The sequence below is a fragment of the Haliotis rufescens genome, unplaced genomic scaffold (assembly GCF_023055435.1).
Source record: "Haliotis rufescens isolate VD_foot unplaced genomic scaffold, xgHalRufe1.0.p SCAF_4, whole genome shotgun sequence".
Taxonomy (NCBI): Eukaryota; Metazoa; Mollusca; class Gastropoda; order Lepetellida; family Haliotidae; genus Haliotis; species Haliotis rufescens.
Genome location: NW_025964112.1, coordinates 32,927,062 through 32,947,140, shown reverse-complemented (window position 1 = coordinate 32,947,140; position 20,079 = coordinate 32,927,062). Strand labels below are relative to the sequence as shown.

Here is a 20,079-nt window from a genome sequence, read left to right as displayed (position 1 = left end):
CTGGCAGGGACAGCACAAGGACACCAGCACCAATGTTAAGCTAACAAAAAACATAAAGGCAAATATATCGAAGTCAGTGTGGCCATGAATCATCCAGAGATGTCTGAGAATCAACAGTCGTGGAACATGTGTTAGCGGGGATTTACTGCGTCACCAGGGCTTGGGGGGTAAATATAGCATGGTCTTGTCACCATCACAGATATATACAACATTTTGGTCTGTCTCACAGTCCCTGAACCATATTATTTTCCCTTTCGCCCAGCCCTTACTGTAATACTATAGCCCTAAATAGAGCAAGTCTAGATTTTCCCTTAAGGTCTGAATCTCCCATCTCACTGGGGCTTCTTTTGCATTTTAATAGAGTAATTTGTTTCTATCAAAATTATATATTTTCGGAGACTAAGCGTTAGTCTAAGGCACTCGAGAAGGAAGTTGTAGTGTGTAGGTTGTAGATAAGCACTTGTATAATGAGAGTAATTGTTGTTTTACAGTGTAGTCAACTGCAACATGGTGGCCTGTTAGGAATTCAGTCTTGACCAGACAAACCAGTGATTGATACCAGGAAGAAGTATCCATGTTGTCAGTCTATCTGACATACTATAACTATGTCACATTATTGTTACCATCTGATCCCCATTTACGTCTCTCTTACAACACGCATATGAAAAGTCAAAGTTCAGTATTCAAGCAAGTAAGATGTCTTATGAAAATAAATTAAACAAAATGGACCCAACCAAAAATATACACACTTTAATATCCTCTTAGACCTGTCAACAACCTTTCTGATGTTGAAAATAACTGAAATATGTTTTTCAAAAATAATCAATAGTGTGAAATTATTATTATGATTACTTATTTGAACTCCCAACACATTGTGATAAATCATTGATGTAGAACTTTGAAGTCCATGTTTGCTTTATGAATACTGTACTAGCATGTATGTGCCATAAGTATTTATGGCGTCCATCCATGTGTGCAGTTGGAGCGATTTATGAAGTATTTATGCAGGAATAATATTGAACATAAGTCAGATAGACATATAAAAACATTCTTCATTTCAGACCCATTCTCAATTTACCTGACCAGTTGAGCAAATATAATTTTCATAAAAGCTAGCCGTCATCAAAGCCCAATAGAAAGAGACGGAAAGATGAATGGTGGTCATCTGAAAGACTGAGGAAAGTTTGGGGGACATATTTGTTGGTGTGAGCCTGTGTTTACTGGACATGGCTGGGCCTTATAACGAGAAAGTAATGTAAAGAGGCAGGCGCTTGTTTGACAAACACTTGATCCGCTGTCCAACTTCAGGCTTGAATACTAGGGTTGGGAATTTGTGACAATCAGGACATTACCTGGGATAGAATGAAACACCATTGAAATTGATGAAGGAATGTCTTTTACTCCACCTTCAGAAGGTAAATACTTTTTTGTGAAATGTTCGTTCACTCAAATGTTTCTTTTGCACTACTGATAACGGTGTTGTTAATAGATTTCCTGACAGAGGGGGGATCCCGTTTGAAGCAGCTGTCCTACAGCAGGGCGTCAGGCAAGGCCGCATGCTTAGAGGGATCACTTTCACACTGGTGATATAATGCTTCAGCATGTTCAGAGGAGTTTCGATTATGAACAAAAAATATTTGTTTGAAGTTGGATTGTAATGGAAGTAAGGTGCAACATTGTGCAATATGGTGACTAGTTTGTTTTCAGTTTCAGCTCAAGTTCAGTTTCCTGTTGATTTGACTGTTTTCTTGGTGTGAAGTAGAAGATAACATGACAGATTGTAAAACTTCCTTCATATGTCAAGCTGACTGTGGATGAGTTTGATATATATTTGAACAGAGGGAAGCAAGAGACATTTCATCTTGCCACTTCCCCATGACAACAATGGGAATTTTATTACCATTTATAATAACTACAGGAAGGAGAAAGTAGGATTTTGTGTTACGGGTGTTAATTTGTTTTTGGCAAAAACTGTATCTTTGTTATTCTGTCAGACCATAACTGCCTATTTTATGATTTTATCTTCAAGGCCAAGTAAGTTTGAAATACTACCATTGATGGGCAATTTGGATAGTTTGCTTGTGTAACACTGCATTCAGCAATGTTCAAACTATTTGACGACAGTCTGTAAATAAATCATGTTTGGACAAGACAATCCAGTGATTGACATAATGAGCATTTATCAATGCAACTTGGATACAATGACATGCAATCAACCAAATCACCGAGCCAGAACACCAGATCCATTAAGTCGCCTCTAAAGACTAGCATAGGTTCCTGGGACCTAAATTCTTTCCAGAAATCCCCTCAAGTAATTTGAATACCGTAGTTGTTTTTGGTGTAGTGCACACACCCCACTCTTAGGTACAAGTTTTGGGGAAAATTGCTATTCCATACATAGTATGTGGTAAGACATTATGCTAGTACACAAACCAGAGTAGTCATTGAGTTTCAATGGGTATAACTCTGAAAATAAGTATTGTTTGATGCTGCTTTAAGGAGTTTCATACACTTTCTTGAAAAAAGCAACATGAAGACAGGACCAGATTACATGCACTGTTGAGTGTTGACCTACATATAAATATCCAGGAGACATAAACAGGAGATATTCTAATACTTAACTATTCATTGCAACTTTAATGGTGATTGAATACATGTCACCATAGAAGGTAGATCATGTTTATCTCAGATGGGCCCTATACATGTGTAGATGTACCTCTGTCAAGGGAATTGCCAGTTGGGGTTCAATATTTTCTGCTTTTTGATTATGTGTAATTTGAATAGTTTCATAGGTTTTGTAATGTTGTAGTCATAGCTTTTGTTGAAATAAGATACCAGTTTATATTGTATAGCTATATAAAATGGTTTCTTGTTCCTCAATGCCGACTGACACTTAAGCATGTTAAGGTTATTTTATGTTTCTTTGTAATGCTAATGCCATGTTTGCTGAAAAGACAGAGCTCATTGAATGAAGCTAATAAGCTTATTAGTGTCACTGGTACCAATGATCGTGATGATGTGACTCCTGAGAAGCTGTAGGGGCTACATGTGATGTGTGGGATGATGGAATAATCAGTATGTAACATTAATGATGATGGTATCAACTCTGCTGGACCATGGGACAGCAGAATATTTAAACAATTATCACCTCCCTGCTACATGTCTATGCTGACCGCGGGTCAGGATCTAACCCTGGACCATTTCCATGTGTCAATTTGAACAAGCTTGTTAAACATGTTAAAATCATGTTGTTGGTTCTGGATTAAAACAAATGTAGGTCAGTGCTTTATGGGATATTTTGACTCTGAGGGATTAACAGTGAAGTGTGAAAGAGATGACAATCTAACCAGAAGGAGTAAGGCATACTCAGGAGCAGGAATGGTAATGGGAAAGAAGCTGATGCAGGCAACGTAATTCAGTCTTGTAGGTCATGGACTCTCTGGTAATTTGTTTCAGGCATACAGCTTTAATCATGTTAATGTTGTGAGTTGGCTACTTATGATATTGTAAACAAGCTCTTTAGAAAGCATTAAAGTTGTACTTGGATTGGCGTCATTGTTTATGTTATGTAAACTGGCTGGTTAGGTTGATTATACCCAATTCAGTCAAATGTGTTTTCAGGTATTCTATTGTCAAACCAATGTGGGTCTTGGCTTCTGGTGAATGTGTGATAGCATATTAGGATTATGACTGGATGAAAGTATCTTATCATCATCATCATAACATTAGTCACAGAGTTTGTTGGATGTTCTTACTGTAAACACATGGTAAATAGGAGCACTGCGCATTTTCAGTCATAGAATTGATTGGGTTAAAAGTTGTTTTTATCCAGTGACTTTGGACCTTTGACCACCTAGCATTCTAACACAGATGAAGAGAAGATTTTCAAAATGTGCAAAGGAACTGATAGTGTGACTCTATCCTTCAAACATGTCACATTTTAGTACTAGTAATGCAGGATGGTTATGAGATCATGTCTTTGAACTTAATGTGATCTGTGTCTGGAAGTTACAACAAATTGTCGGCATAGTCAGTGTTGCCGACAATGCAGTCATGCAAAGTATTTCCAGAGAAGACTGTCAAACACCAATAACTATCCAAATGAAGCCTTTGAAACAAATTGCTGTTTAAGTGCAACTCATGATTTTCCAAATTGCTTCATTTGTGATGTCCATGTCACAATGACTTCCAATTTGCAATTGCATGATGTCTCAAATGAAATGATTAGATTAAGTGCATGTAGTGGTGTGTGTTCAGGAGAGTCTGGGAATGATGTAATCCCCAATTCCTGCCCCACTGCGGATCAAAACCGATATCTCCATGTCACATTGAGAATGCAAATGGCCAGAATCGATACTTGCCCTTAACATGCTAATTCTTTCTGCAGGTTTCCACACGTGGAGTCTTGTAAGAATATGGAAAAATTTGCAATCCTTCCTTTGGCTCAGTTCTCCACGCTTCGTTAGCAGTGTATCAGGGATTTGTGAATTAATTGGCTTTTGTATTTGAAGATAACCTTATTTTGGTGCTAATTATTTTTCTTTAATGTCTGACAAAGATGATTTTTATTAGTATGCTGTGACGAATAACAAAAGACACTCAGAATCTCTTGTGTCTCTTGCCATGTTGTATTTCATGCCAAGGGGATGATGAACAAGTTGAGAAGCTGTAATGTCTTTAAACAAAAATCATTTGATTGAGTTAAATTACAAGGCAGTTATGGAGGAACACTTTGAACTTTTTCAGTGAAAGCAGCGTTTAGGGATAAAATTATTAGATTTTTTTATTTTGTTTAAAAATCAAAATGGTTAAACAAGTTCTCTTGTCTAGTTGCAACTTTGCCAGTGGTCAAAAGACCGAGCCATTTAAGATGTCTTTTAGCTTATTAGTTTATTAGACCATGTGTAAGACTAAAATCTATTAAAAGGATGCCAAAGGTTCTGTTCAGCTGCAGGGTTACCTCTACATTATGTTGACGATATTAACATGAAACAATAAGCAGAATTCAAGAACACTGGTAGCGCAAGGTATTGAAAACTCATTGAGGAATGTGTAAAGTTTTGGATATATGCTAAAGCTGCTGCAGTGTTGTCTCCATCTGAAGTTGATGTGATGATATAACAGAAAAAAGTGTGGAGTAATCATGATAATGAGGTTATTGTCATTGTTTAATTCAGAATACAGAGTGAACAATGCTTTCTGCAGGCTCAGGGTCCAAAATTGCTATAGTTTCTACACATATAATAAATATTCATAGGTTTTGACAATCAAGAGTGTTGAGGTGATCAAAATTAGAGAAGATCCTTTATCATAACCACCAAGGACGTTCTTGGTGATCCCCAGTGTCTTGCTGAGCGAAGGAGAGATCCTTCATAGGTATTGCAGTCTCCACTAGGTGGGAATATCAGCAGTAAATTAGCAGAGCTATTGAAAGTGGCAACATGGCATGATGCTCCTTGGCGGCAAGGTCATTCCAACATACAGCCACATGGCGGCAGCCAGACTGGGTAGTGTACACTTGACTCTACATGGCCACGGGTAGTACATGGACTACAGCAGCACAGTAATGCAATAATCAGTATAATGATCCATCCTCAACTGATCTGGGGGTAAGTTTTGTGGGAATGTTTCATTTAATACCAGTTATTGATGTGAATGTTTGATTACTTGTGCTATATATGTGTGTTTGTTAGTGCCAATGGTGTAAAACATTCACTGACTGACTTGAGTCTCAGATTTGTAAACTTAATGGTAATTTGAGAGTGTTTGTGATAGGCTTTATGTTGTGTTGATTGTAAATTTGGATTGTCAGATACGGAAAGTTTAAATAGATTCAGTATAAATATATATATATTTTTAAAAGTAGACAGTTTTAATGATGAAGAGTGAGAGTTTCTGTTGCTTAATTCTAACCAGTTACTCTAAATAGGTAGAATGTTCATATGACGATGGAACTGTTCCAACTGAACATACTTATATGCGGTTGTGAGTAGAAATACATGTATAGGTGGTTTGAAAATTACACAGGTGTATTGGTTCGAACTGGACCTAAAAAATCCTGATCCTGTAAGTGTTTAGCTTGTACTGTTGCAGTGTGATATTGTTGCTGACATGTTTAGAGGTTATTGTGAGTGATTTTGTTGAAGAAAGTGAATTGCTAAACTTGCAGTATAAGCTTCATGGTGGCTTTATCGTTGAGCCTATCTCTGGCTGTGTCAAGGGCTTCAGGCTTACAGTAAATTGTGTTTATGTGCCTTCAAATCAGCTAGCAGTGAATAGTGGGCCTGTGTTGTGAAGTGTACGCTGGCCCCAGGTTATTGTTTTGTGTGCTCTATCACAACATGGTAAATCATCTGTTTGTTGGTTTACATTTATAACATACGGAAGCTAGTGTATTGTACACCCCATAACCATTGTCCATGGTCATTAGTGCTATTGGTATGCTTGCTCTATCTGGGGGGGTATGTTTGGGATTAGTTCAGGTAAAAAGTATGTTGATTAATGAAATGCTAATGAGAGTATCGTTAAAATTATATTATTCACTGAATGTGTATATATATAAGGAATCAATTGTTCGAAAAGGCTGATTTTAGAGATTTTCATAAGGGGTTTCATGAAGTGCCACATTAAGATACACAATAAAACATTACAAATGTATAGTAAAAAATCTATGGACCTACAAGTACTTAGATTTTTGTTTGCTAAAAATTCTGCCTTTTTCACTTATTTTAGCTGCATTTGTGTATTTGACCGTCATAAGTCCCAAACTTGCAAGTGTAAGAAAGAGAAAAGGCTACATGTCAGCCATTTAACATATGTGATAATTTTCATACTGGTGTTTCAATGTTTTCTACAACTTTAAAATTTGACATTTCCAGTGGGCCGAAAAGAGCCCTTGTCCTACCTCCTCACCTTTTTGATCATGGCCATTAAATGAAAACCAGGCCCGTGAAGATCCGGGGTAGAGTAAGTCTGCAGCAACCCATGCTTGCCGTAAGAAGCGGCTAATAGGATCTGGTGGTCAGGTTCCCTGACTTGGTTAATGCATGTCATCGATCCCAATTGCGTGGATTGATGCTCATGATATTAATCACTGGATTGTCTGGTCCAGACTCCATTATTTACAGACGGCCGTCATATAGCTAGAATATTGCTGAGTGCGACGTTAAACAACAATCCAACCAATCAAAATGAAAATGAAGGTTGGGATAAATATTTCATAACAGGGATTTTTGGAGAAATTATGAGAAAAATTACTAATCTTTGAACAATTCATGAATATTGTTTTACAAGAAATAAGATACTGAAGAAATTCCCCCAATTTCTGAGCAGCATGTTTCAATTACATTGTTGCATTTCTTGCATGAAGTAGATGAGTGACCCTCCTAGTGGTTAGAGTATTCTGTTTATCACCTGGTCTCTCTCCTTCTGTCTCTCTCACCCCCCAACCTCATCCGGGTAATAGAAAACACTGGGGCTTCTTATATCCTCCCCATGTCTTGTAGTGTTATTACTGTGTGTGATGTATCAACAGACCAGGGGTTCCATGGAGAATTCTTGGAATCTTGGAGCCTTAATGTCTATAAGAGTGCTTACCTGTTGGTCTTTAGATAGAACACCAGTTCCGTGTGAACATCAAGAAGAATTCAACAGCAGGATATGATCAAAATCTTTTTGATTTTTTAGAGTATTAATGATAGCTTCATAACAAATGAGATAGTTGTTCTTGTTTCAAGGTTTTGTCTATGCATCATACCAACTTGTCCTCAAAGCAGCAGGGAGATATCACACATAAGTGTCATTTGAGAAGAAATCAGATTATTCAGCGTGTGTTGTGTCAATTTAATTTGTTTCAAAAATTATTTAATTGATGAAACTTGCACAGATTGTGAATTTGGTTTCCAAAACAGAGGAAGAAATAATAAATGCAGATGTTGGAAAACTATTTCCTTTCCTTGTCTCAGCAGGAGTAATTGTTGCTGATGTCATGTGGCAAGGTGGTTGTGGAGTAATGTCATCATTTAGAAATACTTGTGGATGCTGCTGCCTCATTATGTAGCCATCATGTGTGGCCTGTCAATAACCCAGTTGCTGGTGTCTAGTCTCCCCAGCTGGGTCCCTGGTCATGGTATTTCCCAGGATGTCATTACATCTCATGTCTTTCCAGAAGGTGCTACTGTCACATAACCAGATGACTGTTGCATCACAGCTAGATCAGGCAAAGCATGTCTGTTCACACTGACAGTATTGGGCTAAATATCAAGGCATTATCATTTTCAATGCATCATGTTAATATCACAAACTTTACTCAAAGATCTTTATGTTTTGGTTGATACCTTTTCTCTTGTTATTCTACTGTTTGTTTTTCTAAATGAAAGACTAATTCTTGTTATTTTTTTTTACTTAGCTTAAGAAACAAATGTGACACTATTTACATTTTGTGCTTTACACTTGTGTTCAGTTGATAATTTATGTTTTTTAAAACCAAGTCCATTTTGATGTTTGAAGTTATTTATTTCAGTCATTAAACTAAACCTATGAGAACAAGAAACTAATATTTAAGTCTCAGACTTAGAGGAAGAAGTCTCAGACTTAGTACATTTAATATTTGAACAAATACATCTTCTATAATGAAAACAAGCACTAGGTAATCAAAATTACCTATTTTTATTAGTTGTATTAATAATGACTATCTAAGGCCTTAAGATTCTAAGACTTTATGTATAAAGTTCAAACAGTGTATTTTGCACTGTGGTACAATTTTTATGCTCTTTAAACTGAATATAATATTTTTCATCAACATTTCAAGAGCAAGATAAGAAAGGAAATAATCTGTGGTTACATTGTATGTATGACAGAAAATGTAAAGTAAGTTTATTTAGGTTCTCAACAGGATACAATGACAGCTCTTGCCTTCACTATTAAGATATGTATATTGTTTGTCAAAGGAAAGATGTTACATGCTATTTACATAAAAACAAACATGATATATAAGATAAATGTGTCAATATATGGTGTTTTGGCAGGTTTCACATCAAGATTAACCAATTCAGACTGCGTTATAAAGGGAAGATAAAGTATCATTGGTATCTTGTTAATTCTTTTTATGTAACCAGGAATTTCTGTTATTCTCATAACTCTATTCATATCGCACATCTCTAAGGCTATATTTTCTGTTTGGAAACCACATCTGTCTTCTCTTGACAAAATTTGCATGTTATTCTTGACACATAATACCTGTAAACTTTTTATCATTTACCCCCACAAGAGGTTACACATGCCCAGCTAAGCCTCAGAGTATTACCACATGGTCAATAAACAGCAGCTGTAAAAAGTACCATCTGCTGTTATATACAAGTTAAAAAATATGATCAGATGTATTTGAGTTCTCACGTGGAGTTTATCTATTTTTTTCATGTATTGAAGAAGGGCTGAATACATCTCCCTGGACTCCCCCTATGTCTGCGGATGCCACATGTTCTTTAGCCGTCATACATTTGTCTCTAATGCTTTTTAGCATTACCAGTAAGGAGTTAGGTGATAACTATGTAGCGTCTAGGTCCTGGCCAGCACGTGTCTCGGTCCTGGCCATCTTGGCCTTCTTGTTCCTCTGGCACCATGCTTGTTATTAGGCTGTCATCGTTGTTCTCATGTCCCCATCTCCTGGCTTGACAATGTCATGGAAAGGTGAGAGTGTGGCTAGGATTGTGGATTTGTTATTGTAAAAAATACCAGTACACAACCCAATAATCTGTATTTACCTATTCCTAATTGGCATGATGTTATTTCTTTCTTTTAATAAGGCTTTCATTAACAATGATAATGATTGTATTTTTAATCCTTAGAAATTGTTAAATCAAATTTTAACTTTTTACACACAGATCTCTTATAGAAGCTGGTATATGGTGATTAATCTTCGACACTCATAATGAAAACAAGTCAACAGTACCGTGCTAAATTCATTACCCTTGGTATCAGATTACTAACATGCAAAGATTTGTATCTTCATAAAAGAACTTAATGGTAATTTTTATTGAATATCTCTGTTATGGTATCAACAGGCTGACATTTTTGGCCCTTCTTGCTCCTGGCTTTGGACAAGAGTTAAATATTGCAGTAAGCACAAGCAGACCATGTGCGTGCATCCCCCTTGTGTGAAGTTCTTCCCACGCTTCTCTCATCTCCATACACCCTTCAGAAAGGCCCTGCAACTGCTGGCTCTCTACATCACATAATGTAACTGCAATAAATATCCAAAATATGGTGATGCAAATTGTAACGTTTCACTTAGAAGTTAAATTAGATAGACTTCAATATGGAAAACATGTTTTTAGATGTATTTCACTGTGGATAATGTGTAATACTAGATATTTTTCATGAATAACTTTGAGATTGCAATCTACGTAACATATCCATAACGCATGGGTAGGCATTTCATATGTCCTCTTTAGTCCTCATTCATGGAATGAAGGCCAAGATGTTTTATGCATCATTTTCTACTTTTCTTCTGAGTTTTATGTTATTCCCTGTATAAAACATGTTTGAATTCCCATTCCTACAATTATAAGCAGTTGATACTAACCTTTAACATGTTGATTCCCCATAATTTGTATACATGGTAGATGTATTTACTGAGAAAATTTTGTGTTAAAAAAATCAGTTACTTTGCTTCTCAAGAATGATAATCTAGTGCTGTGAAACAGATTCTCAAAAGATCAGTGATATTCTCTGAACATGCTAAAGCAGTATCTATAAAAACTCAGTTTACAACAATGTGAGTTGTTATTAATTGTTATTGTCAATGATGTAATGACCCAATGATGATAATTATAGATAATTATGATACAGTTATAAATAATTTATGGATAAATAAAATACAGTTATAAATAATTGTTTGAAGAATATTGAAGTGTTTCTTTAAAAATGGTTCTTTATTGAATAAAACAACCTGTGAATGTTTAACACTTAAGTTTATGAAACCAAACAAAAGGAAGCCAGACAAGTGATTTAATTAAACAGTGTTATGTTACGGTAAATCATTAGGATGTGAAAACGGAGGTCATCAAGAGGCCAGCTTTCAGTTGGACCATCGTGAGGTCACTCAGTGGCGAGAATTCTGCAGTTAACTATTGTCATTCCTGGTAAGGCTCAGCTGTAGAAGATAGTGTGGCCCTGTAGCATGACCAGGAGCGTGATTGGTAGCTGTATACAATAGAAGTGGTATGTGCACTTACATTCTTTATTGCACTGGCCAGCCATGCTCATCATTGTCTGCCCTTGACTCGAGTTTGTTGTATAGGAGTTAGGGTCAATATTAAGATTTATCTTTACAAGGACAGTTTGTGATTACAAAAAATGTTGTTAATCGTGTTGATATATTAATAAGTACACTTAACAATGCTTAACAGAGTTGCATTTTTCCAATCTTAGACCAGCAGGTTTGTTTAGTTTTGATCTCTGCAATGAGAAAATAGATTGTAAACTCAATGATAGAAGTCAAGTTGACATCAGTAGCAGCAAATATGATGTTTTAGTAGTTAATGGCAAGGATCAATCATAAAGCTGTGTGATTCAAGCAGTAATCCTGCCACTGTACATCTGAGTGCTAGTTCTTCTGCATGACGACCACCTCGATGTCACATGAGGAGTTCAGGGGGACTACAATACCTAGGGCTTTGAAAGTTACATTTTGAAGTATTAGTATTGATCAGCACTGGGTTGGTTGTGCTTTCCAGCTAATCTAAAATAACATGCCAAACCCTGTGGGGTAAGGCTCTGAAAAAAACAAAACAAAAAAAACAACATGAAACGATTAAGAAATTCACATGAAATTGATCTTGCTTGGATAAGCTATCTTTACCATGGCATGGAATCTGGATGGTTGACTTTCTGTTGTAAGTAACGGGTACTTTTGTAACACGCTTTTTTCAATGTTTAGCCTCAAGATGGATGCTTCTAACAGAAACTCAAGTCTTAACAATATCATGAACATTTGTTTCACTTGTTGAGAGCAACTGCTCTTGCACATGGGGGGGCACGGGTAGCCCAGTCGTCTAAGGCGCTGCAATTCGCTGTGCAGTGTTGCGTCCCTTGGGCATGACAGAAACCTAAGATTGTGGGCTCGAATCCCAGTTCGCCCCGATTATGTTTCTAGGTTTGTCAGGACCATACCTGTGCTCGTGGGTTTCACCGAAGCGGTAAACGTCTGAGACCTGCATCACTTGGGGCTTTCCTCCCACATTAAGCTGACACACCGTGATATAACTGGAATACTGTTAAAAGCGGCATTAAACCCAACTCACTCACTCTTGCACATGAACCAGGGTTAGAAATTGGCACTAGTCCTATAGTCCTTGCCTAACTGCCCAATAGTTAAAGGTATCATAGGGACTAGTAGATAGTTGCCATTTTTAAGGGTTTTGCTACATATTCTCATTATAAGGACTAGTGGACCAAAAATATTAGTTTCTTCTGCTGCATGAACATTGATAACAGTATTCACTAGCTTTTATGCAGCTCTTTCAGGACATGGATGATATGAAGACTATATGGCCTTTGATATGTTGCCATGTTCTTACTGTAACTGTCTTGGCAGAAGAATCACAAACTCTGTTTGTGACACACCTGACAAAGACAGTACATATTTTAATCTTTGCCAGTGATTGATCTAGACCTAGATACATGATGATGTGATATATGTTCCCATAGTATGACTTATGTATGTTCTTCTTCATTGCAGGAAGAAGAAGTTACAGTGGGCGGAGTGACCTCTTGACCTTCAGCCCGACCTTGACCTCCTACCTAGAACCGCATCGGTCCTTTTCCAAATCTTATCTATCACATGGACTTGACTACGTAACAGGTGGGGTAACATTTGAGTTTGACATATTGGTCTGTTAACAATGCATCATCTACATCCACTTTGTTTAGGTCAAGGAGTTCAAGCTTGTTCCGTATATACTCACACATGTTCAATACAAGACTTGTAAGGTAATCGGACATAGCAAATGTCATATGCCACAAATGTATTACTGATACAACTGGAGTGAGAGCAGTGTTGATTTGTAGTGGTCGACTTACTGTCTCAGAAATTGAAAAACAAAATCATTCTTTTCCTATAACCCATATGTAGAAGGATCTTTTATGGGGAAACCGTGATCATGAACATGATGAATCTCCACCAAATGAGGCATAGATATATTAGCCCCCAAACATAAATGTCGCCACCACCTTCACTCTAGGTACAAATGAACAAGTAACATGTCTTTCATGACCCCAATATTTCATTTTTTCACCTCACATGAGTCAAACTGTAGAGGGTATCTATTTGCTGTTGTTTGTAAAAGTAACTGGTAGTGTTGGTCCAAGTAATCAGTTTTAGGCATGTTGGTTGGTTTCAGTTGCCAGAAAATAAGTCATTTCTTCTTTGATTGGATATTATCCAATTATTTCCTGTTCATTTTGATGCACTTTTATAAAAAAACACAGATGTTCCAGTTGTAGTGTTGTGTTTTTTTAGATGTGTTTGTGTAGCTGACTACAGAAACATATAATTAATAGACCCATTTGTTGTCCAGTGAGATTGTGATACTGGACAGAGACAGAATGTAGACAAGATCCATTTTGTAGTATATCTTTTATTAACAGGTATCCATACATTACTCTAACAGAAATATGCGCGCATGCACACGCACGCACGCACACACGCACAAAGAAAAAGTAGCTTTGTTTCTCCATTTTGCTTCTTGCCAAGGGCTCTTAGAATGCTGCATCAATCCCTGACATCAGTGATCTGATTTAATAGCCATTATAGCATGAGATCAGAGAGTCCTGGGGGGGTTGATAAATATAGTTATCCACATGGGGAGTGCTGTTGCTGAGGTGTGTCTGCTTTGGTGGATTGGTGATCTCAGAACATTCTCACATATAGCAGCTCATTGTGGTGTTTAGCAAACTCATAGACAGCAGTGTTGGGTATCAAGGCCTGAATGATGTTGGCAAACTATCTTATTAGACCCATGTATTTTCATTGAATACACATAAGGAAAAGTAGTTCTTTCTGCCCAGTGATTTGTACAGGATTAATCTTTGAAGAAAGTGCCATGCAGTGTGATTAGTGAATACCCTAATAAATGAACAGTACTGTTGTTGGTTGTTATCCTTGTCAAAGGACATACTTGATTGCATAGAGTGAACATTTATTGTGGTTTTATTGTGATCTTGGTGATATTTTTCAACATTTTTGTGACTCTTGTTTCAATTTTCTCAAAGTAAAGTCTTCTTTCCTTGACATTTTAAGTAGCATTCATTCAGAGATCACTATAGCCTGTTCAGCTCCTGGCCCATATATTTTCAGTACATTTTATCCCAGGTACATTTCGGATTCACAAGCCTGCCAGACTATTTGCTTAAGTACTGAATGTTTTACTGCAATCATTCTGATAAAAATTCACTTGGATATATATTTAACAAACTTTGCACAGAATTAAAACTTCATATTATTTGAGGCTTAATCTTCTCAAGAGCCTAAGCATAAGGTTTCTTATGCAACTAAAACAGAATGTAAGGATGTTTACACTGACGTAATGGTATCTGTCTAACCATGCATCATGGTGGTGACTGCTACACAGACGCAAGTACCCATTGTCTGACATTATGTAAGTTGGAGGATATGCTGGATGAAAGGTCGACATGTGTGTGCACGGTATTACCGCCCGACAGTGTATTGAAGTTTGATCTATTAGTAGATTAAGAAGACTAGGTGAATGATCAATCCAGTTTAGATATCTTGTGTGTGAAAACTTCTGGATGTTTCGTTGCTAAACAATAAGGAAGAAGTCTACAGCAAAGTGAAGGTGGGCAATGTTTTATCATGCACGTACATGCATAATGTGTGATGGTTTAATCAGCAATTTGTTGTAATGTGTAAATGTACACAGTCTCCACAAGAAAGGTGTTGTGTTAACAAAACTGAAGTTAGAAGTTTAGCATCATATTAGTGTTAGTGTAATGATTTGGTGACCTTATGGATTGTTTATGACAGTTTTTTATTTGGATAAATGACCATAATCATGATCATGAAGTGAGGAGTTACATGTCATGAACACCCGTGAAGATCCGGGGTTGAATAGGTCTTCAGCAACCCATGCTTGCCGTAAAAGGTGACTATGCTTGTCGTAAGAGGCGACTAACGGGATCGGATGGTCAGGCTCGCTTACTTGGTTGATGCATGTCGTCGTATCCCAATTGCATGGATTGATACTCATGATATTAATCACAGGATTATCTGGTCAAGACTTGATTATTTACAGACTGCCATCATATAGCTGGAATATTAAAACAACAAACCAACTAACCAACCAACATGTCATGAATATGAAGTTTCTGTTACATTTGTGGAAAAATATTTGTAGTTAAATATATACCTGATAACACTTTCCAACAGAGACGTATTGAAGGGTATGACAATGAAAGACATGTACTTTTTTTTACGTGATAGTGAACTTAAGACTTTGCGTGAAATTCATGTATTTCCCAACACACAGTCACATGTGTAATATATAATAGTTGGACAGTCTGTAAACAGTAATGTAAAACCTACTTTTCATGAGCTTAATGGAACTAATGGCTTTTTGTACAGGTAAAAACTTTCTCTTCACAGGCCTGAATAGTGCCGAAAATAGTTGTTTATACTTTTGAAGAGGGGAAGAGATTATGCAAAGAGCTCACAGGGGGTGGCCCAGTTTGAATCTGTTGAATTCAATTATCTAGGTTGGGTGTGTAGTGGTTACTCCTGCTTGTATGCAGATTGCAGAACTTTTACAATGTGTTTGACCATATTGTGTCGTTGGTGCATTGGAAATGCTGCATTGATGTGTCGATATTTGACATGTTTCTCTTTTAATTGATCATGGTTATTAATACATACCATGGAATGAATTGTCCTGTGACTTGGGGACACAATATTGAGTTGAGAGGTCATTTCCATGTACCCTATGTTTGACTCAGTCTGAGGATTAGTTTGTCACATACATTAGTACATTCCATTTTGCTGATTCCTTGAATGGGATCATGTGTTTATTACATTCATGACAAATAGATTAAGAAGTCAGTAGTTTACTGTGGAGGGGGAAAAAATTCTGATGTGTGCTCAAAACAGCCAGAGGAGATGGGGTATAATTAAGCATGCATGAATGATGCCTTCTGAAGACAGTGTTTTCATTCTTAATTGTATTAATGAACTTAAGGGATAATTCTAGGATGGGGCCTTTTGTGCTTTTGAAAAAAGTGCCCACATTTTCAAATACAATGGGGAATTTTAACATTGTGCTGTATGGGCAAGTGTGGGTGTACTTAGGGAATATATGAAATTTTGACATTAAGCATGTTAAGGGCCCATGTCAGAAAATTCTTAGAGTGAACTCTGGAACTTGCCTCGAAAACCTTATAATATATCCAGTTTCAAGTCATGGCTATAGAAAAAAGTTCCAGATTCCATTATAGACAGTATAGATGGTTGAAACAGCAACAGGTTATTCTCTACAGAGGGACGATTACATCCAGCAAATCCACTTCACTGTGCACACCCTCTATGCAAGGGTGAACCTGAAGAAACGTGACGGTCATACCAGACACCTCACGGTGTACTACTACCACCAAAAGATGCACTGGCTTGACCTGTCTCCCTTCACCATCCCCATTTCGAGGTAGTCAATCCCCCTATGTACCTGCTGTCCATGTGGGATATGTCGCCAGGTATGACCTGCTGTACATGTGGGATGTGTCGCCAGGTATTACCTGCTGTCCATGTGGGAGGACACAGGGGATGTGTCGCCAGGTATTACCTGCTATACATGTGGGAGGACACAGGAGATGTGTCGCCAGGTATTACCTGCTGTACCTGTAGGAGGACACAGGAGATGTGTCGCCAGGTATTACCTGCTGTACATGTGGGAGGACACAGGGGATGTGTCGCCAGGTATTACCTGCTATACATGTGGGAGGACACAGGGGATGTGTCGCCAGGTATTACCTGCTGTACCTGTAGGAGGACACAGGAGATGTGTCGCCAGGTATTACCTGCTGTACCTGTGGGAGGACACAGGGGATGTGTCGTCAGATATTACCTGCTGTACCTGTGGGAGGACACAGGGGATGTGTCGCCAGGTATTACCTGCTGTACCTGTGGGAGGACACAGGGGATGTGTCGCCAGGTATTACCTGCTGTACCTGTAGGAGGACACAGGAGATGTGTTGCCAGGTATTACCTGCTATACATGTGGGAGGACACAGGGGATGTGTTGCCAGGTATTACCTGCTGTACCTGTGGGAGGACACAGGGGATGTGTCGTCAGATATTACCTGCTGTACCTGTGGGAGGACACAGGGGATGTGTCGCCAGGTATTACCTGCTGTACCTGTGGGAGGACACAGGGGATGTGTCGCCAGGTATTACCTGCTGTACCTGTAGGAGGACACAGGAGATGTGTTGCCAGGTATTACCTGCTATACATGTGGGAGGACACAGGGGATGTGTTGCCAGGTATTACCTGCTGTACCTGTGGGAGGACATAGGGGATGTGTTGCCAGGTATTACCTGCTATACATGTGGGAGGACACAGGAGATGTGTTGCCAGGTATTACCTGCTGTACCTGTGGGAGGACACAGGGGATGTGTCGCCAGGTATTACCTGCTGTACCTGTGGGAGGACACAGGGGATGTGTTGCCAGGTATTTACCTGCTGTACCTGTGGGAGGACACAGGGGATGTGTCGTCAGATATTACCTGCTGTACCTGTGGGAGGACACAGGGGATGTGTCGCCAGGTATTACCTGCTGTACCTGTAGGAGGACACCAGAGATGTGTCGCCAGGTATTACCTGCTATACATGTGGGAGGACACAGGGGATGTGTTGCCAGGTATTACCTGCTGTACCTGTGGGAGGACATAGGGGATGTGTTGCCAGGTATTACCTGCTATACATGTGGGAGGACACACGAGATGTGTCACTAGGTATTACCTGCTGTACCTGTGGGAGGACACAGTGGATGTGTTGCCAGGTATTACCAGCTGCACCTGTGGGAGGACACAGGAGATGTGTCGCCAGGTATTACCTGCTGTACCTGTGGGAGGACACAGGGGATGTGTAATCAGGTATTACCAGCTGTACCTATGGGAGGACACAGTGATATGTCGTCAGGTGTAACCTGCTGACGCTGTGGGAGGACACAGGATGTGTCACTAGGTATTACCTGCTGTACCTGTGGGAGGACACACGAGATGTGTCACTAGGTATTACCTGCTGTACCTGTGGGAGGACACACGAGATGTGTCGTCAGGTATTACCTTCTGTACCTGTGGGAGGACACAGTGATGTGTCGCCAGGCGTCCCCTGCTGTACCTGTGAGAGGACACGGGATGTATCGCCAAGTGTTGCCGTTGCAGATATTTATACCTTGGGGTGTAAGTAGCCTTCCTCATGCCACTCACGTTTTGGGTGTTGAGTTGGGGATAAATGCGGCCCACTCTCAGAATGTAATATGTAGATTTATTCTGACGACTTCAAGGCTGTAGTCTTCTGTGCCCTGAGAGTCAAGGTTTTGTGTTATTAACTAAATGGAGTCATACGAGTTTGCAAGAGCCAGTAAATATTTGCTTTATTGGCCGGGAAGGTCATATTTATGACTGTTTGCTGTATCACATGTCAATTTTGAGAAATGATTAAGGTGGTCTGTGTAGGTATAAATTATGGGTACTGTTAGGCATGCCCTATGTCTTATTGGTAATAAGCTGTTGAAACGTTTGACTTGACTTACCACGCTTATAGTGATATACTGTTACAGCAATTAGATGCCAGTTGTTTGTGTGTGCTAAGCAACCAGGCAATATGGGTTTTAGTACATGTGTTTAAGTATATGGTTATGAGGCAGAGCCATGAATGTGGCCATTCAGAGATTTATTGTCTCAATATTGTGTTCATTCACTCTGACACTCAGTAATAGCCTGGTAGTAATTGTCACATGTGTGACATCACATTGTGTTTGTGTGTAAAATCTGTCATGTGTGAAGTCACACAATGGGCGCACTGTTATGTCTCCATCAACAGACAATGCCATGTATACATGTGTATGTCATATATGAAAAGTTGTCATGAAGTCTTGTCAGCCTAAACTACAGTTATTAGGTTCAGTGTTCAGGTGTCATGATTGGGTTAACTTTTGGATATGATGTTAACAATCATAGATTTCAATTTTACAAATATTAAATGACAAGGAAAATTTCACACAGCATAAAACAAGAAATTTTTTAAAAGACTGATGCACAAACTGTCCAGTGTATAGCCTTAATACCTTTCAGAGTACCAGTTTTCTATTGTGGAAATTCTATATTTGTCAATAAATTCAGAGTTGCATTTGTAACTTTGAATGAATATTAATTGGGAAGATGATTTGACAGAGATGTAGGTTTGTTAGGTGAGCATACTTTCATATGCCTGAGAGCATTTGATACTCATCGCTTAAGTTTTTTAAAAAAAGTATGGGATATCGACAGTCATGTGTGATGTTTTTTCAGAATAGACTGTTGCAATCTAGAAATACTACTACTGAATGTGTGATAACTTTTTTGATGACTATACACCCTTCCACTACATGTGCATCAGGTGTCAGGCCTTTGCATGTATACGGGGTGCTTTTCGTTTTTTAGCACTTTGATTACACATGAAGAGTTCAGTCATTGGCTTGACTACAGCAGACTGTAGTAACTCCTGCAACTCTGTCAAGTACAGGCAGGCATTGGATTCTTTCAGACCCTAGAGTAACAAATTAAAAAAAGAAGTCCAACTCAAGAATGATTTGGCAAGTCTAGATTGCCTTGGCTCCTGAAATTATGGATTATTCTGGGTGTCATTTGGAATATTTATATATATATCTATATATATCTATATCTATATATATATATCTATATATATATATATATATATATCTATATCTATATAGATATATATATGTTTACATATGTTTGTTTCTGGGACTAAGTGTCAATATAGGCAGGCATCTGATCGGACTGGTGGAGGGGGG

At 38.4% G+C, this 20,079-nt stretch overlaps 1 protein-coding gene across 6 annotated transcripts in view; it reads left to right on the top strand.

Moving 5' to 3' along the window:
- The window catches only part of LOC124152171 (supervillin-like), a 180,564-nt gene that overhangs the window by 43,597 nt on the left and 116,888 nt on the right, over positions 1 to 20,079 (top strand). For all 6 annotated transcript variants that reach the window (XM_046524995.2, XM_046524998.2, XM_046524997.2 and 3 more), the window contains exon 2: positions 12,740 to 12,862. The gene's annotated coding sequence lies outside the window, so the exon portion shown is untranslated. The remainder of the gene's footprint in view (positions 1 to 12,739; positions 12,863 to 20,079) is intronic.